This window comes from Lutra lutra, chromosome 13 (assembly GCF_902655055.1).
Source record: "Lutra lutra chromosome 13, mLutLut1.2, whole genome shotgun sequence".
NCBI lineage: Eukaryota > Metazoa > Chordata > Mammalia > Carnivora > Mustelidae > Lutra > Lutra lutra.
This window is the reverse complement of record NC_062290.1, coordinates 16595694-16615200: the sequence shown is the minus strand read 5'-3', so window position 1 is coordinate 16615200 and position 19507 is coordinate 16595694. Positions and strand designations below refer to the sequence as shown.

Sequence of the window (19507 nt, the reverse complement as noted above, 5' to 3'; positions counted from 1 at the left end):
GAGGTCTTGATTTGTATTTCCTTGATGCTGGGCGATGTTGAGCACTTTTTCATGTGTCTGTTGGTCGTTTGGATGTCTTCTTTGCAGAAATGTCTGTTCATGTCTTCTGCCCATTTCTTGATTGGATTCTTTGTTCTTTGGGTGTTGAGTTTGATAAGTTCTTTATAGATTTCAGATACTAACCCTTTATCTGATATGTCACTTTCAAATATCTTCTCTCATTCCGTTGGTTGTCTTTTCATTTTGTTGACTACTTCCTTTACTGTGCAAAAGTTTTTGATCTTGATGAAGTTCCAATAGTTCATTTTTGCCCTTGCTTCCCTTGCTTTTGGCAATGTTTCTAGGAAGAAGTTGCTGGGGCTGAGGTCAAAGAGGTTACTGCCTGTCTTCTCAAGGATTTTGATGGATTCCTGTCTCACATTGAGGTCTTTCATCTATTTTGAGTCAATTTTTGTGTGTGTTTAAGGAAATGGTCCAGTTTCATTTTTCTGCATGTGGCTGTCCAATTTTTCCAACATTGTTGAAGGGACCATATTTTTCCATTGGACATTCTTTCCTGCTTTGTCAAGGATTAGTTGACCATAGAGTTGAGGGTCCATTTCTGGGTTCCCTATTCTGTTTGATTGATCTGTGTGTCTGTTTTTGTGCCAGTACCACACTGTCTTGATGATCACAGCTTTGTAATAGAGCTTGAAGTCAGGAATTATGATGCCACCAGCTGTGGTTTTCTTTTTCAACATTCCTCTGGATATTCAGGGTCTTTTCTGCTTCCATACAAATTTTTGAATTATTTGTTCCGTTTCTTTGAAAAAAGTTGCTGGTATTTTGATAGGGATTGCATTAAATGTGTAGCTTGGTCTAGGTAGCATAGACATTTTCACAATATTTGTTCTTCCAATCCATGAGCATGGAACATTTTTCCATTTTTTTGTGTCTTCCTCAATTTCTTTCATGAGTATTCTAGAATTTTCTGAATACAGATTCTTTGTCTTTTTGGTTAGGTTTATTCCCAGGATCTTATGGTTTTGGATGCAATTGTAAATGGGATTGACTCCGTAATTTCTCTTTCTTCTGTCTTTTTGTTAGTGTATATAAGGAAGGAAGTTCTGATACATGCTATAACATGGATGCACCATGAGGACATCCCACTAAGTGAAGTAAACCATTCCCAAAAGGACAGATACTATATGATTGCACATCCTACAGTCATCAAATTCATAGAGACAGAAGGTAGAATGATGATTGCCCAGATCTGGGGGCAGGGGGATAGGGACTTATCATTTAACCGTACAGAGATTTAGTTTTGCAAGATGAAAATAGTTCTGGAGACAAGTGCTGATGACAGTCGCACAATGGTGTGAATACAATTAATGTCACTGAACTGTACACTTAAAAATGGTTAAGATGAGTAAATTTTGCATTATATTGCTTTTTAAAAAAGGAACTAAAAAGAAGGCAAAGAGGAAGGAGAAGAAGAAAAGAGAAAGGGAAAGAAGGATGAAAGGAGGGGACAGAAGAGGAATAGCAAGAGAACAACCACAATTGGTATAACTATTTGGAGAAAGCTGAAAATTCTTCCCCTATAAAAGGATCACAAAGGCTTACTGAATGGCATACTTACATTTTTCTCTCCCACTACCCCCAACACGCGTGCGTGCACACTCACACACACATCACTCACATTTCATACTGTTCAGATAGGTAGATAATTTTTCTGACTATGAACCCAACCTAGCAATTCTATCTTCCAAAAAAAATCAAAGAAAAATAGGATTAATCATAAAAACATTAAAAACTTCTGCTTAGAAGGGACCAAATCATTTTCACTGTGGGTAGATAAAACTCCATATATACAGAGTAATTCTACAAAGAAAAACAAGGAAAAGGTCGGTTTTGTGAGGAAAGAAACATAGGTTGCTAGGGGCAAAAAACAGTAGCCTCTCAACTGTCTCTCTGGGGCTTTAAAAATTCCAAGTATGGTGTATTTTTCAGACTGTTTCAGAAAGAACAGCTGATATCTAAACAAGCTGGGTAAAAGCTATGCCCAGCCATTTCTGTGGCTATTTGTGGCTTGTTGTGACATTTCCCAATCCACTTACTGTTTCATGAATCAACCAAACTAGGCTGTTTGTTGGATTTTTCTAGAGAGCTCGCCCTATGTGCTTCATGTTTCCATTCACACCATAAGGGAAGACAAGTTCCTTTGATCCCTTTAGACCCAACCATCCCCAAAACACTGAGACCATGTTACTTTTCTCAGAGCCCTGGCATAATTGAGCAGCACTCAGTCTGGCCTTCCATCTTACCAGAGCCATGCTGGAGACACCATGGCTGTGTGCAGTCGAAAGAGATCAAGGGCAACTTATTAGTGTAAAAGTCCCACAGCTGGCAACCTTCTGGGATCTGTTTTTAGTTCTGCTTCCATTATCCCGGGAAGAAGAGGAAAAACCAGAGAGCCTTTCTTCATATAGTTTTTTTCTTCAAAACTGTATCATGAGGAGGAAAAAAAGTGATGCGAAGCCTCACTTCATAGATGAGAAGTTTGAGAATCAGAGGAAGAGGAGGAATGACAACTCAGGAAACCACTTGAGAGCCTGGATTCCAGCCTGGGTCATAACCAATATCAAATTCAAGCTCCATCACTCACCGGTTGTGTAATCTTGGGCAAGTTATGTAAACTCTCTGTCTCAATTTCTCACTAATAGTACGTGTTTCTGGGACACCTGGTGGCTCAGTCAGTTAAACGTCTGCTTTAGGTTCAGGTCATTATCCCAGAGTCCTGGGATCCTGGGATCTAGCCCCACAGTGGGCTCTCTGCTCAGCGGGGTGTCTGCTTCTCCCTCTCCCACTGCCCACCCCCCCCACTCATGCTTGCTCTCTCTCAAATAAATAAAATCTTTAAAAAATGACAATACAGGTTTCCGTCAAGTGGCTGTGAAGAAGAAGGTGCCGAACATAATGCCTGATACACAGAAAGAATCGATTATTGTTAACTATTAGTATGAGCATTATGATCATTAACAGACTTCCATTATCTCCTAGCTCTCGCAAAGCTACTTATTTCGTGCCAGTCAAGAGGTTCTCAGTGTGTCATACTCACAAGTAACCACCCCCCACCCACCAAATCTCAGTGGCTTACCACAAAAGCTTTTTCCTCTCTCTTGCAATGTGAACATCACAGTCAGCTCTGGCTCTCCTCTCCCTCATGTTCATTCTGCATCCCAGGGGGGATGAAGCAACAGTGCTGGGACCACTGGCCAGAGTTGAGGCCAAAAGAAAAGAGAGTTGAATGAAGTACAAACTGGGTTTTTAAAGCTTCTGTCCATATATGCCATCAGCCACTTGTACTCATGCTCTAGTGGCCAAAGCAAGCCCCAAACTCAGGTGCCCAGAGAAGTATACACCTCCCCCTTGAAGGGGAAGCAGAGTGAACAGTAATAAACCCACCATGGTGGGGGTCCTGAGATCAAACCTCTAAGGGTCTTCCCACTGTGCCATTCTATCCTTCTGTGAATTAAACTTGATGAGATCGGGGTTCTGTAAAATTAAATTTTTGGCAATACACCATTTTTAAAAGACAGAGGGTTGGGAATCTTGTTCTTTTTCTGGGTGCTAGTCTTCCCATAAAATGATGTCACCTTCCTGTCACGCAAGAAGATGAAGCAACCAGAAGCAGCAGGAACACAAGTCTCTGCTCAAGACTTACTGCCCTCTCGGGTCCCCTGATGCTTGGTGAGCCCCACTTTCTTCACGTCTCTGGCTGACGGGTGGTACACTGTCTCAGACAGATATCAAAGGGACATTCTTCCATTCAATTCATCTTGCCATGTCACCTTTCAGTAACTTGAGGTCCTTCCTCAAAGAGAGACTGGCAAGACCATTAGCCCTATCCTTCGAGTTTCCAGTCATAAATTAACTCCCAAAATAAACTGAGTCATAGTCTTGAACTCATATCATAGAACCACAAAAGGTTAGCACTAACGAGTTCATCTTACTCAACTCAACATCTAATGCAGAAACACTCCTTCAGATCGCCAGTAGATTTGAATGCTTGAGAACTTTTCAGTGATCCGGTCTCAGCTTGAATGCTTTCAGCAATGGGAAACTCATTACCTCAGAGACAAATGATTCCACTACTGGAATGTTATGACTTTTAGAATGATTGTCCTCTTGTTGAGCTAAAATATGGCTGGGCACAGATTTCAACTTTTTGTCCTAATTCTGCATTCCAGTAGAAAATTTAAAAAACTATAGTATCATCCCAAGTAAGACCTTCTATTACTTGTAGAAAGTCTGTGGAGTCTTTTCTTGGTCCTCCCTCCTATTTCTCCCACTATTTATCCTATAACAGGGATTCCAGAACCTTCCAGACCTACTTTACTAATTTGGCTGTAATACATCCAGTGAAAAACTCTGGGACTTTTTCATCAGAGGGAAATACACCCCTAAGCCACTGACAAGGAAGGTTGAAATAGGGAAGTCAGGTAAACCCATAAAGTTTGAGAATATCATTTATTGTCTTATTTGTATTCATCAAATAAAGAGTAATGAGATCCTTTCAGAAATACTTGGTGGTGGAGTGCCTGGGTGGCTCAGTGGGTTAAGCCTCTGCCTTTGGCTCAGGTCCTGATCTCAGGGTCCTGGGATCGAGCCCCTCATGGGGCTCTCTGCTCAGCAGGGAGCCTGCTTCCTCCCCCTTCTCTCCCTCTGCCTGCTTCTCTGCCTACTTGTGATCTCTGTCTGTCAAATAAATAAATAAAATATTTAAAAAAAGAAAAAAATACTTGGTGGTTGAGAAGGGAGGAGGAAAAAGACTGAATTTTACATTACATATTCAGCAACTGAGTCTACAATATTAAAAAGAATGTGCTATTTGAGGTGATCTCATTACAAATTCTATTAGGAGGGCCTGCCTTTGAATAGTCTTCCAGAAGTAGGGACAAAGAAGACAAAATAGTTTTTTCCAGATACCCTAGGATGAGCAACCTGCAAGGGTGATCAGCAGCAAGTCCTGGAACAGAGAACTGATTTTCCATCCTCAACAGTGAAGCAAGCTATCATGGGAAATAGAATTTTCATTTGGAATGTCCACTGATCTTGTAAGCCACGATTCACACAACAGAGAACAAGGATGAAGAGAATTAGCCTTTCTTAAATTAAACCATGTATTATCAAGGGTCTATGTCAATTTTCCTTTGCATGTAGAGCTCCCTCTTCACTGGATAGCTTCCTGACATGCTTCCTCCCTCACTTCAGCCCTCAAATGTCACCTCACTGAAGCTGTCCCTGACTCCACTTAAAACTGCAACCCCCTGCCAACAGAGCCTCCATCCTCCTTTGCTGCTTTTTTTTCCATAGCACAAATCACCATCTAATATATTTCTCTCATTTTCTCCTTTATTACAGGTCTTCTCCTATTGTAACATTAGATCTAGAAGGGCAGGGATTTGTATTGTTTTCTTTATTGCCCTATCCCCAGTACCCAGAACAGTACCTGTAACTCAGCATATAGTTTCTAGATTTTTTTAAGAAGACGTAAGAAGTATCTATTCCTCCAGGCCATATGTTCTAGTAGAGTAAATGGTTGATAAAACCAGTAAAATAAGTGGGGTAATATGGGTGATGTGATGGCAAACAAAAGACCTCGTCAGAGAAGGCCTCTTGGGAGTGGTTTCATCTGAGCAATAGTGTGAGCAGTAAATGGGCCACTGGGATAGAGATGGTAGAAAAACATCCAAGTGGAACTTCAAGCATAATGCTCTGAAGACAGAACAAGCTGGCTTAAGAATGGAAAATGAAATAACTGTACACCAACAAACTGGACAACCTGGAAGAAATGGAAAAACTCTTACAGACATGCAACTTGCCAAGACTGAGTCAAGAAGAAATAAAAAATCTGAATAGACTAGTTGCTAGTAAGGAGACTGATTTAGTAACTAAAAATCTCCTAAAAAGAAAAGCCCAGGACCAGAAGGCTTCACTGGGGCATTTTATCAAATATTTAAAGAAGAATTAACACCAATCCTTCTCAAACTCTTCCAGAAAGTTAAAGAGGGAATAATCCCAAACTCATTTTATGAAGCCCCATTATCCTGATACTAAAACCGAAAAGAATACTAGACAAGAAAACTACAGACCAACATCTCTTATGAATACAGATGTAAAAATTCTCAATAAAATAGTAGCAAACTTTATTCAACAGCACATTAATAGGATTATTCATCATGATCAGGTGGGATTCATCCCTGGCATGCAAGGATAGTTCAACATATGCAAATCAATGTGATACATCACATTAACAGAATGAAATAAAAGAACCATGGGATTATTTCAGTAGACACAGAAAAAGCATTTGGGGGCGCCTGGGTGGCTCAGTGGGTTAAGCCGCTGCCTTCGGCTCAGGTCATGATCTCGGGGTCCTGGGATCGAGCCCCGCATCGGGCTCTCTGCTCAGCAGGGAGCCTGCTTCCTCCTCTCTCTCTACCTGCCTCTCTGCCTGCTTGTGATCTCTCTCTGTCAAATAAATAAATAAGATCTTTAAAAAAAAAAAAAAGCATTTGACAAAATTCAACATCTATTCATGATAAAAACACTTAATAAATCAGGCATAGATAAAACATATCTCAATCTAATTAGGACCAAACATAATAAGCCCATAACTAACTTCATACTCAAAAGTGAAAGATAAAAAGCTTTTCCCCTAAGGTCAGGAATAAGCCAAAAATTCCCACTCTCACCACTTCTGTTAAACATGGTAATGGGGGGCGCCTGGGAGGCTCAGTGGGTTAAAGCCTCTGCCTTCAGCTCAGGTCATGATTCCAGGGTCCTGGGATCGAGCCCTGCATCGGGCTCTCTGCTCGGCAGGGAGCCCGCTTCCTCCTCTCTCTCTCTGCCTGCCTCGCTGCCTACCTGTGATCTCTATCTGTCAAATAAAACAAACAAACAAAAAATCTTTAAACATGGTAATGGAAGTCCTAGCTAGAGCAATCAAAACAGCAGAAGCCACCAGAATTAGAAAGGAAAGGGGGGAAATTGTCTCTATTTGTAGATGGTATGATTTTATATGTGGAAAATCCTAAAGATTCAATCAAAAAACTATTCGATCTAATTAATGGATTCAGTAAAGTTGAAGAATATAAAATTAACATACAAAAATTAGTAGTGTTACTGGGTATTTACACAAAAGATACGAATGTAGTGATCCAAAGGGACATGTGCACCAGAATGTTTATAGCAGCAATGTCCACAATAGCTAAACTATGGAAAGAACCTAGATGTCCATCAACAGATGAATGGATAAAGAAGATGTGATATACAGACACACACACACACACACACACACACACACAATGGAATACTATGCAGCCATCAAAAAAAAACAACAAAATATTGCCATTTGCATCGACGTGGGTGGAACTAGAGGGTACTATGCTAAGTGAAATAAGCCAATCAGAAAAAGATAATTATCATATGATCTCTCTGATATAAGAGGCATTTGAGAGGCAGGGCAGGGGGTTGTGGGAGGTAGGAAGGGAAAAAATGAAACCAGATGGGTCCAGAGAGGGACACAAACCATAAAAGACTCTTAATCTCAGGAAACAAATTGAGGGTTGCTGTGGTTTGGGGGGAGAGGAATAGGGTGGCAGGGTGATGGACATTGGGTAGGGTATGTGCTATGGTGAGTGCTGTGAATTATATAAGACTGATGATTCACAGACCTGTACCCCTGAAAAAATAATATATGGTAATAAAAATATTTTTAAAAATTAGTAGTGTTTCTAACAATAAATTTTGTTAAATTAGTAAAGAAATTGATCCCATTTACAATTACATCAAAACTAAAAATATATTTAAGAATAAATTTAACTAGGGAAGTACAAGATCTTTACACTGAAAACTACAAGATACCAATAAAATAAATTGAGGTGGCTCAGTTGGTTAAACATCTGACTCCTGATTTCAGCTCAGGTCATAATCTCTAGACAAACAAATAAATACTAAAAATAAATTTTAAAATTACAGACTGAAACTGGACCCATATCTTATACCACTCACAAAAATTAACTCAAAGTAAAGATTTAATTGCAAGACTTAACTCCTAGAAAAATACATATGAAACTCCTAGAAAAATACATACAAACAAAGTTCTTGGATGTGGGTCTGGTAAGGATTTTTGGGATATGACACCTAAAGCACAAGAAACCAAATCAAAAATAAATAAGTGGAATTACAGCAAACTAAAAAGCTTCTTCACAGCAAGGGAAACCATGAATAAGCTGAAAAGACAACCTATAGAATGGGAAAAAAATATTTTTAAACCATGTATCTGATAAGGAGTTATAATTCATACAAGTCAGTATCAAAAAAACCAAATAACTCAATTTAAAAATGGAGAAAGTAGAGGAATAGACATTTCTACAAAGAAGATATATGAAAGACCAACAAGTACACGGAAAGACGCTCAACAGCACTGGTTATTAGGAAAATGCAAATTAAAGCCACAATGAGATATCACTCTTGTCAGTTAGAATGGCCATTACCAAAAAGGGAAGAGATAAGAAATGCCAGCATGGATGTGCACCGTTGGTGGGATTGAAAACTGGTATAGCCACCATGGAAACCAGTGTCAAGGATTCCCCCCCCAAAATTAAAATAGAACTAACATATGATCCAGCTATTCTGCTCTGGGAATACATTCAAAGGTAACAAAAATAACAAAAAGATACCTGCACCCCAATGTTCATAGCAGCATTATTTACAATTGCCAAGACATGGAAACATCCTAAGTGTCCACTGATGGATGAATGCATAGAAAAGTTATGGTATTTATCTACAGTGAGATAATCGAATCATAAAAAACAAGGAATTCCTACTATTTGTGACACCATGGATGGACTCTGAAGATATTATGCTAAGTGAAATGAGTCAGACAAATATTGTACCATCTCACTTATATACGGAATCACTTTTTTAAAAAGTCATCAAAAAAGAGATCAGACTTGTAGTTACCAGAGGTGAGGGTGGGAGGAAGAGAAATTGGAGAAAACAGGTCTAAAGGTACAAACTTTCAATTATAAGATAAATAAGTACGGGGGATATAATGTGCCATATGATGGCTACAGCTAACACTGTGGTATGATACATAGGAAAGTTAAGACAGCAAATCCCAAGATTTCTCACCACAAAGAGAATATTTCTTTTCCTTTATTCTTCTTTCTTTTCTTTTATTGTACCTATATGAGAAGATGGATGCAAGCTGAACCTATTGTGGTAAATCATTTACAATATATGTAAACCAAACCATCACGTTGTATGCCTTAAACTTATACAGTGAAATATGTTAATTATTTCTCGATAAAACTGGAAAAATACATAAACCTAATTTAGTTTTCCTTAGGATGAAAAGATGGGCAGGGGAGAAAGACTAGAAAGTGATCCAAGGACCCTGGAGGGCTGTGATCTGGAGAAAGGAGGGGGTAAATATGGGAAGATGGACAGGAGCCAAATCCTCATCAATAAGCATAGCATGGTGACCAAAGGAACCTTTTGCACCTGCTTTGAACACCGTTTCTTAGGTTCTCTGAGCTCCTTATTACTCAGGCTTCTCAGCAGAAATGGACTCCTCCAAAAACCTGTGCGTGCGCGCGCACGCGCACACACACACACACACACACCAGCAACCATCTCAAACATTTTCTGTTGCTTTATGTCTTTGACAACTTCATCACCACATTTTCTTTTGTATATTTTCAGCCCCACTCCCCCTTCCAGAAGGCAAGCCCTCTGAGGGTAAGCACCTTTTCTGTCTTATTCACCAGTATTCCTAATGTCTAGAACCATGCTTAGCACATGATAGGTGCTCAAAATTGCTTGATGCATATCTTAAGTCATTGTACCTGGGAAGCAGACCTGAGACAGAGATTTGTGCTCTGAAAGTTTACCAGGAGTGGTCTTGGGAAAAACACGTGTAATCTGGTAAAAGGAGTAGAGTGGGCCAGAGGCAGCTGAGATAGAATGGCCCCATCAGAGATGCTCCCAATAGATACACAGAAGGGCTCAGCCTTGTAGTTCCACACAGACCAGTCCCTGCAAGCAGGCTGTCCCCAGGGAGCAGGTAGGAAATAATTTGAAGGAAGGCATCTCCCTTCAGCCAGAACAAGTCCTGCAGAAGCCCTGAACTGTGATACATCAGCAGCTCACACTCAGGGCAACTGGGGGATTGAGACCTTAGTTCTGAAAGGCAGTATTCAGGCAGCACATCACAACACCTGCAATAAATGAAGGAATGATGAATGAATGCATTCTTTACCTCCAGAACTTAAGTTAAAGCATCTCTAATCTAGTGGACCAGGTTCTTTACAGTCTTATCAACCCTATCATTTGCCCTTACCCCTCTACTCATCTCAGCAACATTGTATTATAACATAATACATACATATATAAAACATATGTACATTACCTTAAAGATACTTCCATCCTAGATTTTTGGGGGGGAGGGGCAGAGGGAGAGAGAGAATCTTAAGCAGCCCCCACGCTGACATGGGGCTCAATCTCATGACCCTGAGATCATGACCTGAGCCAAAATCAAGAGTATGACACTTAACCAACTGAGCCACCCAGGCACCCCTTTACCCTAGATTTTGAAATGTGTTTTTATGTCACAAGTAGTTCTAGCCCATTTCCGTTACATACCTCATCATAGCTCTTGGAAATAAAGATATCTCTTTTATAGGCATGTCACAAACATTCTCATGATGATTTTAGAGTCAGGAAATTCAACCTATTTAAGGTTTTATTTCCATCAACAGAGAAAGTCATATTAGAGCTAATGAATTCTTTACGTTTGTTTTGTTTGGTGCTTCCTTATTACCTGGTTATCTTCCTGCCTTTGGCCATAAGGAAATTCAAGTGATCCTCCAGTTCCTCTGCTTTGTCTTAGAAACTGTTTTGTAAAATTTTACAATGTTTTTTCTGATATGTGAAATGGTTGAAAGAAATAATGGTAATACTAAAGTGGGGCAAGTCAACTGCTGGAAAGTATGGCAGGTAAATAGGGAGATAATAATAAAATGCTCATTTTACTAGAAATGTCCAGGTCTCACGGAGCTATATCTGGGCAAAGAGCTTTGTCTCATGTTTTAGAGAGTTGTTTCCATGCCTATGCTTCATGCAGTAATAGAAGAATTTAAGATTAAAGTGACCCAGCATAATAGCTCTTCTTCTCTTAAACCTTCCTTTTAAAAACACCAATATAGGGGGGAGGGGAGCAGGGAGGGGGTGGCTGGGTTATGGACATTGGGGAGGGTATGTGCTATATATGGTGTGTGTGTGTGCTGTGAGTGCTGTGAAGTGTGTAAACCTGGCAATTCACAGACTTGTACCCCTAGAGATATTAATACATTATATGTTAATAAACAAATAAAAAATTATTTTAAAAAATTAAAAAATAAAATAAAAAATAAATAAATACCAATATGTAGCAGAGTAGCTAGAAAACACAATGAATTATTTTCATGCTTAACTTGGGAAATCTGTCTCTCTGCCATACAAATATGCCTGACATCCTCCTCCACAACCAAAAGATGCCCAGTACTAGGTTTTCTGACTGGATGGAGACTCTAATGTCATCCAAACATAGAACCAGGAAGATGAGAATCATCTGAGCAAGTTACAAATCAACAGGAAGAGAGCAGTCCTGAGTAAATGCCCTTACTATGAGGTTTGCTTTCCTGAACCATCTGGGCCACGGTACAAAAGTAGCCTGGCCTTATCTTAAACATCAAGAAACAAAGGGAACATTAACTATAAAATTGACCAACTGAATTTGTCCATTGGTGCATCCCCTTCACAAAGCAGTATGGAGATTCCACAAAATAAATAAATAAATAAATAAAACCAGAATTACCCTATGATCTAGCAATTCCACTACTGGATTTATCTCCAACAAGGATGAAATTTCTATCTTGAAGAGACATTTATAGCCCTACATTCATTTCCGCATCATTTCCAACACCAAAACATGGAAAATACCTAAGTGTCCACTGACAGATGAATGGATAAATTATGATATATACACAATTAAATAGTATCCAGCCTTAAAAATCCTGCCATTTACAACAGCATGAATGAAACCTGAGGTCATTTTGCTAAGTGAAATAAGTCAGACAAAAGAAAAGCACTGTATGATCTCACTTATATACAGAATCTAAGAAAAACAAAGTCATAGAAACAAAGAACAGGTGGGTGGTTGCCAGGGATGGGGAAAATGACTGAAGACGGTCAAAGAGTACCAACTTCCAATTACAAAATAAGTAAGTTCTGGGGATGTAATGTACAGCATTGTGACTACAGTTAACAATGCTGTATGGCATATGTAATTTGAAAGTTGCTGAGAGTAGATTTTTTTTTTAATTTTTATTTTTTTTTAAGATTTTTTATTTATTTATTTGACAGAGAGAAATCACAAGTAAGCAGAGAGGCAGGCAGAGAGAGAGGAGGAAGCAGACTCCCTGCTGAGCAGAAAGCCCGATGTGGGGCTCGAACCCAGGACCTGGGATCATGACCTGAGCCGAAGGCAGCAGCCCAACCCACTGAGCCACCCAGGCGCCCCGAGAGTAGATTTTTAAAAGGTCTTATCACACACATACAAATTTAACTATCAGAGGTGATAGATGTGTTAACTATCATTTAATGAGGTAACCATTTTGCAATATATACATAATAAAGTCACTATGTTGTAATCTTAAACTCACAATGTTGTATCTCAATAAAGCTAGATAAGTGAATAATAGGGACCACCTTAAAATGACTAGGAAAAATGTAATCAATATTATGAAGTGTAGTGACTAGTGGAAGAAGAGGAAATGGCTTACTTGTAGCATAAAGAATGTGTTTTTTGGCAAACCTATTTTTATTTCAAGGGTGGACATGCACACCAGCTGACCCAGGTCTCGACACAGCATCCTAACATTCTCAGACCAGCTTTCATCTCAACAGTGAACAACGTCATCATGTTCATCCATCAGTATGGCTGGATACCCACTGAACTGAACCTTGTCCACAATCATTATTAGCAGTTTGCTAAAGTTAGAGATAAGATAGAAAGAAAATGTGATGTGGGAAGAAGGAGGAAGAAATTTGGGGAGTTTTGAGGAGTTTGATGACACATAACTTGGAAGCAAAAAGCACTCAGTTCTGACCCCTCCATATATATGAAACTTCTTCCAGACAAGCTTCTTTAGAGAGAATAAGGTTCCCACCTGCATCATATGTGTTTAAGGGCCCAGAAAAGCTCACTGCTCTCTAGAATACTGTTCCATTCATTGGATGATGTAAGAAGTACTACATTCTGGGCTTTGGGCCTTTGCGATGGTAGAAAAGAATGGAAGAATCAGGTAAGAGTGATTTTTTTTTTTTCCTCCCTCACAATTGTCTAGGACCCTTCCTGCCTCTTTGGCTGTAAGCTGATTTTATGGGTGAATGTTGGCATGGGAAAGAATCTTACTAATAAGCTGATATAATGTTCACATTCTGTGAGTGAAGAATGGGGTGGTGGACAGAGCCAGAGGGACCAGATGACATGCTCAGGTTATTTAATGGGATAGACACAAAACTGGGTGTAGAGTGAGGGTTTCCTAACACTAGCCTAAGAACTATCACCCCCTTTGATCCTTCTGCAATGTTCTGTTTCCATCGGACTGATTTTTGTAGATATGTGAAGGGACATACAATAGTACAACATCAAACTTAGTGCAGTATTTAAAGGATTCTTAGTGCGTTAAATCATGGAAGCTTAACCTGATAGATGTTGGATGTGGTATGGGAAAAAAAAAAAACATAGCACAATCTCATCTTTGAAAATTCTACATTTTTTATGTATTACAAACTACAGGACAACTGGACAACGTCTTCTCGGCTGATGACCGTATGGAGAATCCAAATTGTTTTTCTTAATAGGGATAAGGAAAATAAATGATCTGACTTCCTCTCTCCTCACCCAAGGACCTATTAGAATCTTAATGGTTGGGGGGGTGGGGCGGGCAGGGGAGAGCATGTCGGAAGTAAGCATGGGTCCAAAACACTAGTCTAAAGCTCAGTTCTGTCTGATACAGCTAAGGTCATAGGTGGAATGTTCTTAAAGTTTCACTTTACTTATTGAACAAAAGCTTAACCTCTATCTATAACTGACTATACATAAAATGTATGTCGAGAGAGAAAGAGTTATGAAAAACTATTTCCCCTGCTCAGAAAACAATCAAACGCATTTCACTTTCCTAAGGAAGTTCCACAGCATCATTTAGCTGTGTAGAGGACTACAGTCATTTTATTAGGACCATTATAGGATAAAATCAGAAGTTCTCACGCGAACTTCAGGGTTTGTATTCTGACTCTTTCTCCTTACCATCCTCCTTGCTCATTCTGCCCCAGTCATGGTCATGGTCTTTCTGTTGCTCAAATATTTCAAACTCCTACTTGTTCTCAAGCCTTTGCATCTGAAGTTCCGTTCCCCTCTTCCTCAGATCTTTGTACGTCTGCATTGTCTCCTAAGCCAGATATTGGCTTATATATAACATTTCCTCAAAGAGGCCCTGCCTGACTAGCCAATCTAAAGTGGAATGCTCCAGTCATTTCTCTTTTTTACCTCAAAGATTTTAGCAGTGTGTGAAATATTTATTAATGTGTTCGTTGATTATCCTCCCAGTAAGCCTCACGAGGACATGGACTTGATTTCTATGTCCATTGCTATATTCCCAATCCCAGCATAGTACCAGGCCCACAGTAGCTACTTACTACAAGTGAATGAATGACTAAATCACTAATTCAGTTGACATGGTAGTAACTCCCACTCCTTACTCATCCAGGGACACAAAATATGTAGTACAGACCATAGAGATCATAAGTACTAAATCATTTAATAATAAAATTATAAGAGAAGTCATCTACTCAGAGTCTTCTCTTTCAGGCTAACACACATTTGCCGAGCCCACTAAAACCCTATGGGTTGGGTAGTTCTATTATTCATTCCATTTTACAAATGAGAAAACTGAAGTAGGAGAGCTTAAGAAGCTCAAAGTTACATACTTAAATGGTGAAGCCCAGATTTGAACCCAAGCAGTATAACTGCACTTAAAAAACATCTTTATTTTTAACTTTCTGAGGAATTTCCATCCTGCTGTCCACAGTAGCTTCAACAGTTTGCATTCTAGCAACAAGCATGAAGGTTCCTTTTTCTCCATATCCTCACCAACACTTATTATTTCTTGTCTTTTTGATTGTCACCATTCTGACAGATACAAAGTAATATATCTCATTGTGGTTTGGGTTTGCATTTCCCTGATGATTAGTAATGTTGAGCATCTTTTCATGCGTCTCTTGGGCATCTAAGGGTCTTCTTTGGAGAAATGACTGTCCATGTTCTCTGCCCACTTTTAATTGGATTATTAAGGGGGAAGGAGGAGGGTGTTGAGTTTCATATATTTTAAATACTTATCAGTTATATCTTTTGCAGATATCTCTTCCATTTAGTAGGTTGCCTTCTCATTTTGTTGATTGTTTCTTTTGCTGAGCAAAAGCTTTCTGTTTGGTTGTCAACTCAATGGTTTAATTTTGCTTTTGTTTACTTGCCTGAGGAGACATATCTAGAAAAATGTTTCTACAGTCAATATCAAAGAAATTACTGCCTACATTTTCTCCGAGGATTTTTATGGTTTCAGGTCTCACATTTAGGTCTTTAATCCACTTTGAGTTTGTTTTTGTGTATGGTGTGAGAAAGTGGTCCAGTTTCATTGTTCGCATGTTGCTGTTTTGTTTTCCCAGAGCCCTTTATAAGATAAATGGACAAAGAATAAGCTGAATAGATACACACACATACACACACACACAACGGAGTATTTTTCAGCCATAAAAGAGAATGAAATCTTGCCATTTGCAACAACATGGATGGAGCTACAGAGAAATAATAATTTCTCTGAAATAAGTCAGAGAAAGACAAATACCATAGGATTTCACTCATATGTGGAAGAAAGAAAAGATGGGAAGAGAAGACAAGAGAAAGGGAAAAGGAGAAATGAGAAAGGAAAAGGAGAAAGAAAAAAGGAAGGAAGAGAGAGAAAAGACAGACCAAAAACAAAACAAAACAAAACAGACTCTTAAACAGAGAACAAACTGGTGGCTGCCAGAAGGAAGGTGGGTGGGGGAATGGGGAAAATAGATAAAAGGAGCGAAGAGTACAGTTTTCACAATGAGCACTGCACGGTGTATAGAACTGCCAAATCATTCTGTTGCACACCTGAAACTACTATCACATCGTATGTTAATTACACTTCAGTAAAAAGAACTAGCTCTTGCCATGCCTCATCTGTGCTTCAGTTTCAGCCCTCCCTTAACTTACCCTCCTTCTAAAATCAACTGGAGCTTCCTTTGCTCTACTCTGAAGAGCAGCCTTTTTAGAAAATACTCTAACTCATTCTGGGGGACACCACTCTTTTCTACTCCTTATTGTCGTGAAAACAAATATCGTATCTGGGCTGCCCAAAATCGGGGATCATCTGAGCTTTACCACGGAATGCAAATATTTTTTAGACTTTGTTTGTCCCTGCTGCAGTTGCCTCATTTTGTAGTGATCTGCATCCCTGTGTAAACAAACTCCTTAGAAAGTAAGGAAGAGGACTTGCTGTTAAAACACAAGGAGAATAAAAAACAAACAGAATCTAGCTTTTTTTCTGAACCTGAAGTTTCTGCTTTGATAATGCAAACCAAGCAATCAGCTTCAAAGTCCTCTGAAAAATCCTTGCAGGTAAAGGCCCCACACTCTTCCAAATTCCAAATCTTTCTTCAAGACCCGGTTATTCCCCTGCCTTATAGGGAAATTATCTTCAGAGCAGGAGAAGCAGTCACAAGACAGGTCATTTGTTTCCTCTTCTTATTTAAAAGTCTGTTGCAATCCTGGTTGTGAAATATTTCTGAATCCAGATCTTCTACCAATCTTACAGAAACGCCAGGTTATGCCTGGGTGGCGCATTCATTAAGCTTCCCACTGGAGAAATTAAGCTGTCTCAAAGTCCCTTCAGAGGGACTTACTCTTCTAAGTGCTGGACTGAAGGTCTGGGAGATTGGATTTTGTTTATCAGAGCTAATAAAAATAAAATTTCAGTCTCCTCCTAACAAATTTAAAGGAAATCTTTGAATCACATATCGTCCCCCTTTAAGCAGGCAGTCTGTGTGAAATGTTTTATTGTAAAACAAATCAATAAATGCCTTGAGGCAACCAAAGTAGTGTATATGCTTACAGAATTCCCTCTAGCCTTGAAACCTCTTTTTTTATATAGATATAATTATCTTTAAAAATCAAACAAAAAGAATCTCTGGTGTACTACCCAAAACACCAACAGATCCAAAATAAGTAACTGGAGGGATGGCCTAAATCTGATAGTTCATAGAATGAGATAGTGGCTCAAATTCACTTCTAACCAGGATCAGTTTTGTCAACCCAAAAACCTTGGTGAATCTCAGTGGGAATCTCTTTTTAATTTGACAAGTCTAATGTACGTGAAGTTCGGCTTGAAGATGGTTAAAGACTTTTGGATTCAGAGTTGTCTGTGCAAGTATTGTCATCATATCCCTGCCCACAGATTTGTCTAGACAAACAGGACTTGTAGATTTGATCAGATGTAGAGAGAAGGGGTAGAAGGGAGAAAGGAAGAAAAAGGAAAGAGAATGGAAATAAATAGAAGAAAGATGATCTGTGCAATGGTTTGGGCTTAAGGATATAAGGAAACACATACCATACACGTTAGAAGACTGTATGTACAGCCTTGTCTATTTCTTCTTCAAAGTAGTATTCAAATAGTTCTCAAGCTATTTGGGATTGTCCTTGCATTTGCTAGTAGCTCAGAGCCTTGGCCACAGAAAGTTAGCTAAAAGCCTAGATAATTGATCCTATTCTCATTGCCTGAATGAAGTTATAAAGTCTTGTAGTCTAGATCCAGGGAAGTGTTACTACCATTAAAATGCAAACCAGTGTCTGCAAATTGTAGCCCACAAAGCATTTAGTCCCATGTGATATGAGTCCATTTTCTAGGGGGGGATAAAGTTGCATGATCCATTAAGTTTCAAAATCTTGGGTTTCAACAAAATGCAAATCCAGTACATGACTCTTCATGAAGGAGACATTTATGCCAAGTTTTCCAAATGTTTTTGGGTGGAGAATGTCCATTCTGTCCCATGAAATGCGTGTTAGGACCAATTAGACTAGTCCAGTTCCTACTTCACCTTTTCACTGAACAAGCTCTATTCTTTTTCAGGCATAACCAGATGGTTACAAAATCAGAAGACATACTTCATTTTACTGAAAATCAGATGATTAGAAGAGAAGCAAAAGTCTATTTTTCAAATTACTTTAACATTTTGATGACCCCCGAAGTTCCAGGAGGAGCTGAAATCATCCACAATGTAGCAGGAAAACCAGACCCCGAGAAGGAATTGTGGCATAGCATCAGAATAAACTGAGGCTCCGATCTGACCTTACTGACTACTTACTACATGGCCTAGCCTAGGGCAAGGTCTGATCATCTCTGAGCCTCTAACTTTCCTCTTTGACGTGAGGGTAATGATACAAATTTCACAACATTTTATAAGGTTTAAATGAAATAGCACATGGGAAAGCACCTTTCCCAGAGTTGGCCTCAGAGCTCATATACCATTAAAGCATGTTCTTTTCCCCTCTCAGCAAATATTCCACTCTTGAAGCCCTAAGTGAACACTGTAGGAAAACTGATGAAGTAAATAAACATTACTCTTTAGCTACAAAAAAAAAAAAAAAAAAAAAACCTTGAGAAACACTCTTTGGCATTCTGGTCTGGGTGGAGCAGATACATGGGTTTGATCCCACTCACAACTGATGAAGCTCCTAGGCTGTTCCTCCCGAGGCTTCCTTCTGGAAAGGCCTCCTGACAAGAAACACGGAGATCAATCTCGTCCCAAAGGTCAACATGTTTGTCACCTCCTGTCTAGACTCTTGCAATGCTCGCCACCTGGACCTCCCACGGGGAGCTGTCCAGTGACAGCAGATGACCCAGACATAACAGCACGCCTGCTGGTTAGGTCAGCCCACGTCAAGCACAGCACACCCAGGCCGACTCTCAGCCTTGGCTTAGCTGTTCAACATCAAGTCCAACTTATGATCCAGGCTATTGAATTAAATCACTAGGCAGTGATGAGCCTGGCTTTCAGGAAGACCTTTCCATTCCATACAGCTCACTGATCACGTGTTGGACATGGAGGTATTGGGACAAGGACAGATATCTCTTCATTCAGATCTGTTTTCAGTGCAAATAAGTGACCCCACGTGGGCTTCTGGTGAACAGTGTATGTGTGCCAGAGCCAAGAGGAATTGGCATGCAGTTCTGCTTCCCCAGACCAGAGACCAAAGTCCCTTCCCCAGACCAGAGACCAAGGTCCGGGACATCTCAAAGGATTAAAGAAGTAAACTGAGTGCAAAAAAGTTAAA

At 39.5% G+C, this 19507-nt stretch overlaps 2 long non-coding RNA genes across 2 annotated transcripts in view; one reads left to right on the top strand and one right to left on the bottom strand.

The window, feature by feature from the left end:
• The window catches only part of LOC125083960 (uncharacterized), a 361461-nt gene that overhangs the window by 246325 nt on the left and 95629 nt on the right, over positions 1–19507 (bottom strand). The window lies entirely within an intron of this gene.
• Positions 8664–15850, top strand: LOC125083961 (uncharacterized). The gene is made up of 3 exons (XR_007122422.1): positions 8664–8702; positions 13228–13394; positions 15817–15850. It is a non-coding gene; the product is annotated as an uncharacterized LOC125083961 (long non-coding RNA).